Source organism: Castor canadensis, chromosome 3, assembly GCF_047511655.1.
Source record: "Castor canadensis chromosome 3, mCasCan1.hap1v2, whole genome shotgun sequence".
In the NCBI taxonomy this organism is placed as follows: Eukaryota; Metazoa; Chordata; class Mammalia; order Rodentia; family Castoridae; genus Castor; species Castor canadensis.
This window is the reverse complement of record NC_133388.1, coordinates 56554797-56568196: the sequence shown is the minus strand read 5'-3', so window position 1 is coordinate 56568196 and position 13400 is coordinate 56554797. Positions and strand designations below refer to the sequence as shown.

The following is a 13400-nucleotide window of genomic DNA, read 5'->3' as shown; positions in this document are numbered from 1 at the left end:
TTTTGTGGTTGCAAATGGAAAATGTGTTTTCTCTGCGTCATCAATTTGGCAAACTAAAAGAAAGAAGCATTTCAAAAGATGATTCACATAAAAGTAAAAGAAATGCACCTGAATGAAATTTCAGCTGTGGGGTACATTTTTGGTAATAGTTTGTACTATTTTGAAAATAATTACAAGTAATTCTTCAAATTTAGATACCTCAAATGAGACCTTAACTCATAACTGTGTTACTTTTTCTTTTTTTATCTACTTTACTAAAATTATTCCAGTTTTTAATATAATGTCAGATAAGCACTAAGATACATTTCACTGCAAAATTGCCTGAGAATAACCAGACTACCTATAATTAGATTGAAATATATTATATACAAATATTTAAGATAACTTTGATTACTCCATTCATCTTACCTGGTTTCTGTATTGCAAATCCAACAATTGAATAATACTCCTTAAAGAGAATTAAATATGGTTGTGCTATAGCTATCATGAAGTGTGAAATGTGAGAAAACAAAATTGCAACATTGAAAAAAGAATGCATTAAAAGTAAAAAAAAATCAAAATCTTCATTGCTTAAACAAAAACAAATATGCCAGATGCCAGTCTTTAATTAAGCCTCAAAAGCAGTACACCCAGGAAAGTTTTAGTTTCACTCTGAAATAGCAAAGAATGAATGTCAGTAGGTATAAAATTACCATTTACAACAAAATGTAAACTTTAATTTGCATTTCTAAAGTCTTCAAATTAGTATGGCTAGAATGCTGCAATGAAACAGTTATGACACTTTGCCCCTACAAATTCTCCCATACTTTACTGTGTCTTAAAACATTATATATTGAAAAGATACCTCCTATAATCATGCTTTAAACTGTGCCCTCAGAAATGAGGGAATTATTTATGGGCTGGTTGCAGCAGAATGAAATTATTTAATCGAGCCTCTTAACTGTTTGGGGTTGATCCTGTCAAACTATAAAGTGGTAGGTTTTAATTAATAATTAAGTTGGCAATATTGTTTTTATGAATGTAAAACCACAAATTATGAACACTTTTAAAGATATAGTGTATGTTATAACCTTAGCAACCAACACTTTCTGAAAGAAAAGAGAAAATCCAAGTCTAGCATTTATGAGGTCTCTTTGAATCTATTTTCAGACCCTTGGTGTATGAAATTATGAATGGTTTTATAACATTAGTATTCATCATATCAATGATATCAAATTATTTTTGACATGAATATTGATGCTTTAAAATATTTAGGATATCATATTTTAAATTACTCTTATGTTGAAGAAATGTAAATGAAGGGTACTCTATGATGCATCCTATGAATCACTAGTTAATAAAAATCTTTCAATAAATTGCTTATTAAATTTTCTCAATTGTTAAATGTTTATTAAGCACTGACAATGAAAATGTCATAGTGACTTTTAAAATATTTTAAAATATTTATCATAGAGATTAAAATTAATTGATAACAAATGTTGAAAAGGATATGAAAAAAACTCTCACACACCAATGGTAAGAATACAAATTAGTACTACAACTATTGTAGAAAATTTTATAGAGGTTCCTAAAATATTAAAACTAGAACTTCCATATGATCTAGCAATTCCATACACTCAAAGTAAATAAAATCTGTATCTCACAGATATTATCTCTATTCCCATGTTCGCTGTAGCATTATTCACAATAGCCAAGATATGAAATAAAGGTAAATGTCCAACAACAGATAAATAGGTAAAGAAAATGTGGCATACACTAAGATTCCACCTCACCCCTGTTAGAAAGGCTATCATAAAGAACACTACCAACAACAAATGCTGGTGAGGATGCAGGAAAAAGGAACCCTTACACTGCTGGTTGGAATGTAAGCTAGTAAAACCACTTTGGAAAACAATATGGAGGCTTCTTAAAAAACTAAACATAGATCTGCCAAATGATCCAGCAATACCACTCCAACAGATATACCTGAAGGAATGTGACTCAAGTTATTATAAAAGCACTGCACACCCATGTTTATTGCAGCACTATTTTCAAAAGCCAAACTATGGAAACAGCCAAGATGCCCCATAACCGACAAACGGATCAAGAAAATGTGGCATTTATACACAATGGAATTTTATTCAGCCACAAAGAAAAATGAAATTTTGTCATTCTCAAGTTAATGGATGGAGCTAGAGAACATCATCTTAAGTGAAGTTAGCCAGGCTCAGAAGGCCAAAACTGGCATGCTCTTCCTCATATGGGGATTAGAGACCTAAAACAAATGCAGTAATGTTATTAGACATGGGTCACACACTGAGGGGAGACCATGCATGGGAGAAATAGGGAAAGGAAAAGAAACTTAAAACTTAAATGTGGTTGATGTGCTCCTTGTTGAGGAGCAAATAAAGTAACCTTAAATTGGCAAATCCACTACAGGAAGGGGACCTGTTAGAGATGAATCAATGTGGGTTGCAATATACAAGTGCACAAAAGCAACATTAGGAATCTCTCTGTATAGCTATTCTTAAACTAGCAAAAACAGTATGTCTTTCTTATTATCTCTTATGTTTTCTTTCCAACATAATCAGAGAAGAAGAGGGCAGAACAGGTTCTACCTAGAAGTGGGGGGGAGAGGGGAGGTGGTACAAACAATGTATGCAAGTGTAAGTAAATGTAAAAATGATAAAATAAAAGGAGAAAAGAAAATGTGGCATAAAGTAGTGGAATAAAAGCTTTTTCCATGTGACTTCATGAATGAGAAGTCTTATTATAACAATAAGGTTTACTTTTAATACAAAGACTAAGTGTTTGAGAGCTATGAACCACTGGATTTAACAAACTTCATTTTCTAATTGCTTTTTGCATCTTTTTTGTTTTTTGGATCTTCCACTTCATCAGGGTGATCAGTAGCTTGGAGTTCTTCAACAGATTCTTCTTTTTCTGACTCTAAATCACACTCAGAGTCATCTGCACAGGATCAGGTGAATGGTCATCATCTTCATCATCTCCAGCCACATCACCTTCTCCATAATGATCTTCTACCTCACTGAAGCCAAGTCCACAATGTTGTCTATATCTTCCTGATAATTTACTGTCCATACTTTGCTGATATTGAGACTCCAGTTCATTATTTTTCTAATCTTCTTTCCCTGTTTGGAAGTGAGATGTCAATTTGTGATCTCCTATAACAAGACGACCAGTATGTTCTTTCTTTCCTGCACCCATAAGTCTCAAGAACTTTTGTTTCCTCTCTTCATTGCCCAAAGACAATTGTCTCATAGGACTTACTACATCCCAGAGAAACAAGAGAGCAAGAGTATTGGGAATCATGAAAATGATGACAGGACAATAGAAAAGACATAAAGGCAATACAGAGAAAAGCAGGAAACATCTCACAGCTCAAAACGCAGTTCTCTGTGGTCAGGGGTGGGGGGAATCAAAGCTATAAAGCCAGGTAATCCTTGTGACAAGTGGAAGGTGTAGACACAGACTAAGCCCACAGTTCTTGCAAACTTATGTCCAGTTTGGTGATTGGTATGACTCCTCTTGCATAGCAAGCAAAATGCTGGAAAAGAAATCCATTTTGTCCCTCTCCGTATGTCAGAGAGCTATTGGTGGTTTGAAAAGAGACCTTTTATTTGAGACTGAGCTAATCTGGGGACCTAACAACAAGGCAAAATTGCAAATCAAGGAGATAGGCCCATGCAAAGGTGGTTGGATGGGACAGAAAAGGTGGTCATGGGGGTGGAGAGGGTCTGACATGGACCAACTGAGAAGTTCGAGAATTAGGCAGGTTTATCTTTGAAGGGTGCAGTGGTTGGTAGCTCCATTCTATGTGGCAAGAAGAAAGAGCCATAAGTTGTGATCACAACAGGGGCTAAAAGCTCCCAGCCCATGGCCACTAGACAGTACTGCATCAGATACTATCCCCTGATCTATTTGGTTTACTGCCTGGCAGGACTTAGAGCTCTGAGTCCAGGTACAGTGGATTGCTCCATTTTTCTAGACTCCTCCTGCCCATCAGGTGATTAAATGCTGGGTGTGATTTGAAAGCCTAAATTGGCAGGTTAAGTGCCAGGTTCCCTTTGTTTTCTCCTTCCAGTATAGGTCTCAGTATTCTGTTTGCTTTATCCACTCTCTTACATTCTTGAGGTACCTTCCTGGGTTAGATACTTACTGCCCCAGGGTACACAAATGAGGCAGTCTGGAGCAGGCAGGAAGTTGCCCAGCCCATAGGTTGCAAAGCTTTTTGAGGTTGGAGGGGCTCTGGATAAACAAAGAAGGGAAACTTCTAAAGTGAATGCAGCTCTAAAGCTGACAACTGATGCTTGACTGGCCAAGGTCGCAGTACATACATCATCCTGAGCAGTGTCATTGTTGTTATTGTTGTTGCTGCTGTTATGAGTGTGGCTCTGGGTATTAAGCCATGCTCACTATGGTCAGTGGAATAAAACTGAAAGAGGTATTCATACCAATATATTTCACATCATAACCAAGAAACACAAGAAATAAGAAAAAAACAAGACAATAAAACTCCCAAAGTCCATAACTCCTTAATAAGCAAATAAAAGATACTGAAATGGTTGGAATACTGGGAAATGATTTTAAAAGTCTAGTTTTAAAAATGATCAATGACTTCGAAAAGGTCTCATATAAATAGATTAATTAAGTAAGGAAGTCATTTCAAGAGCTGGGTAGAGAAAGCCAGAAATATGGATAAAAAATTCAGCAAGAAAATTGAGATTCTGGGGAAAAAAATGTGAAAATGTTTGTAATGAAAAATTCAGTAAATAAAATTTTAAAGCACAATGGAAAGCATTGCCAATGTACTGAATCAAGCAGAAGAAAGAATATCAGGCATTGAAGACATAGTTGAGTAAGTATTACATTCAGACAATAATAAAGAATAATGATAAGCAAGTCTGACTCTAACTTTTAAAAACTCTGGAACAAGATTAAAGACCAAACCTAAGAACCCATGAGATATAAAATAAGCTGAGATATAAACTAAAGACATAGAAAACCTATTCAATATAATTATAGCAGAAAAGTTCCCAAATCCAGGAAAAGATATGGACATCCAAGTGTTGGGGACATTTAGAACCCCAAAGAGACATGAAAAGAAAAGAACCTGCTATGTCACAGGGTAGTTAAAAATGCCAATACTAGAGAACTAATACTATGATATTGAAGCTGCAAAAGAAAAATGCCAATTTACTTAGAAAGGAAAACACCTTGAAAATTACCACAGATCTCTTCAAGAAACCCTAAAAGCCAAGAAATCCTAATGATATATTTCAAACCCTGAGAGTAAGTAACTAAGAGTAACCAACCAAAAATACTTTATTTAACAATGTTATCCTTTAAAATCAAAGTAGAGGAATAAAAACCTTTCAAAATAAGTACAAACTAAAGCAATTCATGACCTCTAAGCCAACACATCAGAAGATACTTAAATTAATTCTAAACACAAAGAGGAAGGAAGATAGTCACAGATAGAAGTGCTCAGGAAAGAATAAATTTCCAAAGAGGAATAGACGAACACATGGGAATTAGGAAATAATCAAATATGGAAACTCCTAAATTCCATAAGGTTGAAAAAAAAAGAATAAAGAGTACTTAAATGAACAAGGGAAAAAAAATCACAGAAATTAGTAAATACTTCTCAATAATCACCCTGAATTTATATGTTCTTTTTTGTTTTTGGTTGTGCAAGTGTCTTTATTATAACATGACTTAACATTTCTTTGGATATATGCTTGGGACTGGTATTGCTAGATTATATGGCAGTCCTATGTTTAGTTTTTTCAGGAGCTTCCATACTGTTTTCCATAGTTGTACTAATTCCCATTCCCACCAACAAAGAACACCAAAATTTGTGTGTTCTTTTTTAAGTTATCATATTATTGTACTAGGGGTACATTGTGACATTTACAAAAGTGCTTACAATATATTTTAGTTAAATTTACCCTCTCCATCATTCTCCTTTATCCTCTGTTCCCCATTCTTAGAACAGTTTCAACAAGTCTCATTTTACCATTTTCATACACACTTTCCACTATATTCTCCCCCTTACACACTTTCCTTATATCCTTCCTCCTCCCACTGGTACCAAAACTCAGACAGGACCTTGATGATAGCCATTCTAGCAGGAGTAAGGTGGGATCTTAATGTGGTTTTGATTTGCATTTTCTTTATGGCTAGTGATGTTAAGCATTTCTTCATGTGTTTTTTGGCCATTTGGACTTCTTCCTTTGAAAAAGTTCTGTTCAGTTCATGTTTCCATTTCTTCATTGGGTCATTGATTCTTTGGGAGTTTAGTGTTTTGAGTTCCCTATATTTTCTGATTATTCAACCCTTGTCAGACATATAGCTGGCAAAGATTGTCTCCCATTCTGGGGCTGCCTCTTTAATCTAGTGATCATTTTTTTTTTTTTTTTTTTTGCTGTGCAGAAGCTTTTTACTTTCATGTAGTTACAATTGTCAATCTTTTCTCTTAGTTGCTGAGCTGTTGGGGTATTATTTTGGAAGTTTGAATTTATATGTTCTTAACTTTCCAATAAAAAAAGGCACAGACTGGCTAATTGGATTATTTTTTTTAAAAAAATCCAACATTTTTCTTGTCTGTAATAAACACACCTACAAAAAGTGAAAGAATGGAAAATGATATACCAAACAAGTAGAAGTTGAAAGCAAGTAGGAATAGCTACATTGTATCTGACAAAATAAACTTCTTTTTTTCTTTTTTCTTTTTAAAATTTTATCATTTTTACATTAACTTATATGTGTATACATTATTTGGGCCACCTCCCCAGCTCCTCTTTCTGGGCAGAACAGGTTCTGCCCTCTTGTTCTCTGACTTTGTTGAAGAGATAATGAGAAAATCATAGCATTTTGCGAGTTTGAGATAAAGTTATCTATACAGAGAGATTCCTAGCGATGTTACCATGCTTATGTGTATTACAACCCACATAGGTTCATCTCTACCAGACCTCTTCACTACTTCCTTGTCCCCTTCCCATAGTGGCCTCAGCCAGATTAAGGTTACTATATTCATTCCTCTACAGTGAGCATATCAACCACAATCAGATTTTAGGTTTCCTTCCCTTCCCTTATTCCTCCTGTGTGCATTCTCCCCTTAGTGTGTGACCCATGTCCAATAATTACTGCATTTGTTTTAGTCTATAATCCACATATGAGTGAGAACATGCGATTTATGGCCTTCTGAGTCTGACTAACTTTGCTTAAGATGATCTTCTCCAGTTCCATCCATTTACTTGCAAAGGACAAAATTTCGTTCTTCTTTGTAGCAAAGTAAATTTCAGGTAAAAATTATTCAGAAGAGATAAATATATGTTCACTACATATTAATAAAGTGAAAATCCACTGAGGAAGTAAAATGATTGTAAATATATGTGCACCAAACATTGGTATACACAATTTCATAAAAAATACTACTGGACAAAAAGGGACAAACAGGTCCAGATGCGATAATAGTGGATAGTTTCAGTGCTTCACTTTCTCAATAGATTGATCATCCAGACCAAAAAATCAACAAAGTAACCTCAGAGTTAAACTACACCACAGATTAAATGGATTTAACAGATATCTATATAATATTCCACCCAATTGCTGCAGAGTACACATTCTTATCAGCAGTCTACAGAACATTTTCCAAAGTAGATTACATTTTAGCCCATAAAATATGACTTAACAAATACAAAAAAATTAAAATAATGTCCTGTATCTTACTAGATCAGAATAGAATAAAATTAGAATCAATGGCAAGAGAAACTATATTAACATGGGGATGTTAAACAACTCACATTTGAATGATCAATAGGTCACTGAAAAAAATTGGAGAGGATATTAGAAAATTCCTAGAATCAAATGAAAATAAAAACAAAACTTACCAGAACTTTTGGGATACAGCAAAGTCAGTTCTAAGAGGGAAGTTTATATCTACAAGTAACTACATTAAAAAACAGAGATCTCAAATAAATAACCTAATGATATACTTTGAGATATTAGAACAATAAGAAAAAGTCAGGCTCCAAACTGCTATATGGAAAGATCTAATAAAGACATAGATGGAAATTCATAAAATGAACACTAAAAAAGTATGCTAAAGAATCAATTAAACAAAGAGCTACATCTTTGAAAAGCTAACAAGATTGACAAACCCTTAGCTAAACTAACCAAAAGAGTAAAATTAATAAAATCAGACTAAAATGGTTGTCACACAGATACCAATGAAATCAGTAAGACAATTCAGTTATATTTTGAAAACATATACTCCAGTGAACTAGAAAATCTAGAATAAATGGATAAATTTTTAGACAATATGACTTGTGAAATTAAACCAACAGGATATAACAACACAAAAAGATCTATAATGATTAATGATATTAAGGAACTCTCCCAACAAACAAAGCTCAAGAATGAATGAATTCATTGTTGAATTCTAATACACCTTTAAAGAACTAACACCAGAATTCCTTAAAATACTCCACAAAATAGAAAGAAAATTTTAAGAAGCCAGTATTATTACCATATACCAAAACTGGACAAGTATACAACAACAAAAAAGAAAACTTTCATGAATATAAATGCAAAAATTCTTATTAAAATTTGCAAACCAAATTACAACAGCACATTGAAAGCACTATGTTCAACTTGATTTCATTGCTGGGATGCAATTATGGTTCAATATAGCAAAACAATCAATGTATTGAACATAAATAGAACCAGGGTCAAAAATCACACAATCATCTTGGTAGATGCAGAAAAAGCCTTTTGCAAAACTCAAAATTGCTTCATGATAGAACTCCTAAAAAGAATTAGGAATACAAAGAATATACTCAACATAATAAAAACTATATATAACATCCTATAGCCAACATTGTACTAAATCGGAAAACACTAAAAGTATTTTCCTTGAAATTAGTAATGATTCAATGGCATCCAGTCTCTACCTCTTACTCATTAGAGTGCTTGAATTATCAGCCAAAACAATAAGCAAGAGAAAGAAACAAAAGAAATAAATGTAACAGAAATAGGAAAGGAAAAAATGAAATTATTCCTAGGCATAGGTAATACGATCCTATACTTGATAGACCCCAAAGATGCCATCAGCACACTCCTAGAGATAATAAACACTTTCAGCAAAGTATGAGAATACAATATGCATACAAAAATCAGTTTTCCTGTAAACCAATAATGAACATTCTAAGAAAGAAATCAGCAAACAATCCCATTCACAATACCCTCAAAATAAATAAATAAAATAGCTAGAAACTAATCAGGTAGGTGAATGACCTCTATAATGAAAACTATGAAACTCTGAAGAAAGAAATTGAAGAAGACCCTAGGAGAGAGAAAGACCTTCCACATTCATCCATATTCAGGGGTTACCAGGAATAATCTTGTAAAAATTGCTCTATTACCAAAAGCAATCTAGACATTCAATGCATTAAATTACAAAATCATTCTAAACAGGAACAGAAAAACAATCCTAAAGTTTATAGGAAGCACATAACACCCAGAATATATGCAAAAAGAGCAAGCTGCATTAGCACAATACCTCAACTTAAACCATACTACAGAGCTATAGTAGCAAAAACAAAACAGTAAGGTACTGATACAAAAACAGACCTGTAGACTCCTGGAATAGGACAGTAGACCCAGAAGTAATTCTATGAGGCTATAGCCATCTGGGCCTTAACAAAGGTGCCCCAAACATAGGTTGTACAAGAGAAAACTTCTTCAAAAATTGGTGCTGGCAAAACTGTATATCCCTATCTCTTACCTTGTGCAAAACCCAACCCGAAATGGCTCACAGTCTATAATGTAAGACTGGAAACATGGAAATTACTATAGGAAGACTTACAGGAAACACTTCAAGACCTAAACATAGTAAACGGCTTTCTGAATAGGACTTCAATAGCTTAGGAAATAAGAGCCAGAATTGACAAAGCTTCAGCACAGCAAATGAAACAATCACCAGGGTGAAGGGTAAGCCTAAAGAATGGGAGGTAATCTTTGCCAGCCATTCACCAGACCAGGGATTAATATCCAGAATAGATTTAAAAACTTTAAAAATGAACACTAAATAAACAAATAACTCAATCAATAAATGAGCAAATGAATTGAACAGAAACTTCTCAGAAGATGTGCATGAAAAAATTCAACATCTTCAGTCATAAAGGAAATGAAAATTAATATGATTCTGAGAGTCCATTTCAACCCAGCAAGAATGACTATTATCAAGAAAATAAGTATAATAAATGATGACAAAAATAGAGGGAAATGGGAATCTCTATACATAGTTGGTGGGAATGAAAATTAGTATGGAGGTTCCTCAAAACCCTGAAAATGGAATTACCATATGATCCTGCTACACCAGTCCTGGGTACATACCTGAAGAAATCAAAGACAACACACAATAGAGATACTTGCATATCATGAGTTGTGGCACTATCCATAATACCCAAGTCAGTGAATCAATCTAGGGGCCTATCAGCTGATGAATGTATAAAAAAAATGTGGTCTACACATAGCAGAATTATTCAGCCATAAAGAAGAATGGAATCTTGTCATTTGCATGAAAATTGGTAGACCTAGAAATCAAAACAAAATAAGCCAGATTTTAAAACATCATACATTTTCTCACATGTGCAGAGTCCAAATTTTAAAAAGTCATGGAAACCATGTCTTGGTTCCATGAGGAACCACTGAAGGAGAGGTGGCAAGAAAAAGTGATGGGAAAAGAAAGAAAATGCAGTATAGCAGAGTATAATATCAAAGTATATACAAAAATGTGCTAATGGAACACTTTGTACAATTAAGGTACCCTAATTAAAAAAAAAAAAAGAAATGTGGTCTGGCCTATATACTCAGTGGAATACTACTTAGCTTTAAAAAAGAAGGAAATAGTGATTGAGACAATATGGATGAACCTGAAAGACAATACATTTAGTAAAATAACCAAGGCACAACAGTCAAATCCTACATGATCTCATTTACTTGTGAAATCTTTAAAAAGTGAACTCCTCAATGTAAGAGAGTACAATGATCACTAGCAGTTTATTAAAGCATACGAAATTTCATTCAGATGGGAGGAACAGGTTCAACAACATGACGACTACACTTACAACAATGTGTTGAGTTTTCAAACACTGCCGAGGGTAAACTGTGTTACATGAAGTAACACATAGACCAATTAGCTTGATGTAGTCATTGTAAAATGTACATATCTCAAATAGCTTGTTGTATGAAATAAATACATGCATTTTGTCAATTAAAGATAAAGACTAGGCATGGTGGCTTATGCCCATAATCCTAGCTACTTGGGAGGTACAGATAGGAGGATAAAGGTCAGAGACCAATCCAGCAAAAGCCAAGAATTTACCTGTGAAACAAGATGGCTGTGGGCATGTCTCAAGAGATAGAGCACTTGCTTAGGAAGTGTGAGGCACTGAGTCCGAACCCTAGTAACACCAGTAAATAAATAAATATGGATTACTTTTTTGCACCTTAGTTATAGTTAAACTTCTAAAAATGCATCACTTGAGCTATCTCAGGAAATAAGAAATTAATGCAAAGTATTAATTTCTACAAGTAAAAATGGAAATAAACATAAAATTTTATTTTTATATAACATATAAAGTGTATAATGACTTAGCATATATATTCCATTCCATTTTGGTGGCACTCATGTATTAATGTCCCTCCAAATATGTGAGCATCCAAAAATCATTTCTTGAACAAATTAATAAATACAAAGTCAGTAAAATAGATATACACCCTAAATTTGGAAGCATTTTTAAAAGTAGTGTGCCTCACAAAGCATTTCCATTTGCTATCTTCTCTCAAACATTACATTTTGTCAATATTATAAAAGCAAAAATATAAAAATTGTCTTGAAAATTACATATACTGCAAGGGAAAATAAACATTTCATAATTGTTCACAGAAGTCATCACATGTTATATTGGCAATTGAATTTGAATATTGAATACTTGCATCTATTATAATCTTCCTGACATTTCTCCTTATAAATAAAATAAATGCTTTAAATTCCTCCTTAAAATTATCTACACATTGAGTACTAAATGGAGAATGACGTATAAGGTGAAGACAATGTCCACTTCTGATAGTCTTGTGAAATAGATGTCCTGAGAGCTAATCAAATCTATAAAATCTCTCTACATACTAATTACACATCTTCTAAATGACTGTAATAATAAGAGATTACAAGGAAATACAAGGGCAGGTGGGACCTGAAATCCTGAGTTCTTGATGGGTCTTACCAAATTTAAGATTCCACAGGCTTGACTTTAAAGGGGATTCAAGAAAAACAGAATTGCGACCTTGGACACTGGAAATGATCACAGATTTAGTGAAAGTTTCACTTTTTCCTACTAGTGAAAAGATAAGAAAAATTTGCTGGAAACTGGGTGAAAAAATTAAAAATCTTCTCTGATGATCTATAGCCAAAGGTTGGTCCTCAGGTTTGAATCCCTACTTCCTGGACATACCAAGTTAAGAAATTAACATAGATCCTTGGTTGACAGAGCTAAAGGAAAAAAAAAAACACAGGTGGGCAAGGAAGCAAAAATAAACATTATAAAGAGGCAAATATAAAGTGTTTCTTATCATTCATCCTTTTAATAATAGCAGTTCCAACATTTAAGTAAAAGATATGGCTCCATTTCTGATAGTTGACTAGCAATAGTTTTTAACACACTCCTTCTTTTTACCCTTTGCCACACCTCTTGGCAAGCTGATAAGAAAGCCTCTTCTTTAGCACTGGAAAGAAATTCAAATCCCCTGTGAGATCCCTCACCCAAGCCCCATCTCCAAACCACCATAGGAACCCCAAGCTTATCACATTTTCTTTCTCTCCCAAGCCACTTTTAGACCTGTTGGGTACCACACTGTTGTCTCCAGAAAGTCTCATTATGTGAGTGATAACTTTTCGTTCCATTTTCTTGTGTGAATTATTATTATTCCCAACATCAAAACCAATTCTCAGTTGAGGTTCTTCATGAACTCATAAGAATTAAAGAAAATAACCTAAATATGGCATGCTTTTCATTGATCCATTCTAAAATTTGAATCATATGTATATATTTAAATAGTTTAGGCAATTCACATCATCTTGCATGCAGAAATTATGAAGTCTAACTTGAAACTAACCATGCCCTGGTTTCAGTTTCTGAAGGCCTCTGGTAAGATATTTGTCATGTGGAATGCAAATTAAAGATAGACTTAAGTTATATGTCACCTAAATACAATTCATTTAAGGCATATAAGAAAGCACAGTAGTCAGTTTCATTATTGAAGGAATAACACACTTGAACTTAAGAAGTGAAATATTTTGTTAAAATACTACACCCTTCTCAGTAACTTCAAAA

At 33.8% G+C, this 13400-nt stretch overlaps 1 pseudogene; it reads right to left on the bottom strand.

The window, feature by feature from the left end:
- Window positions 1-2797: 2797 nt before the first annotated feature.
- LOC141421291 (small acidic protein pseudogene) lies at window positions 2798-3240 on the bottom strand (annotated as a pseudogene).
- Window positions 3241-13400: the final 10160 nt, after the last annotated feature.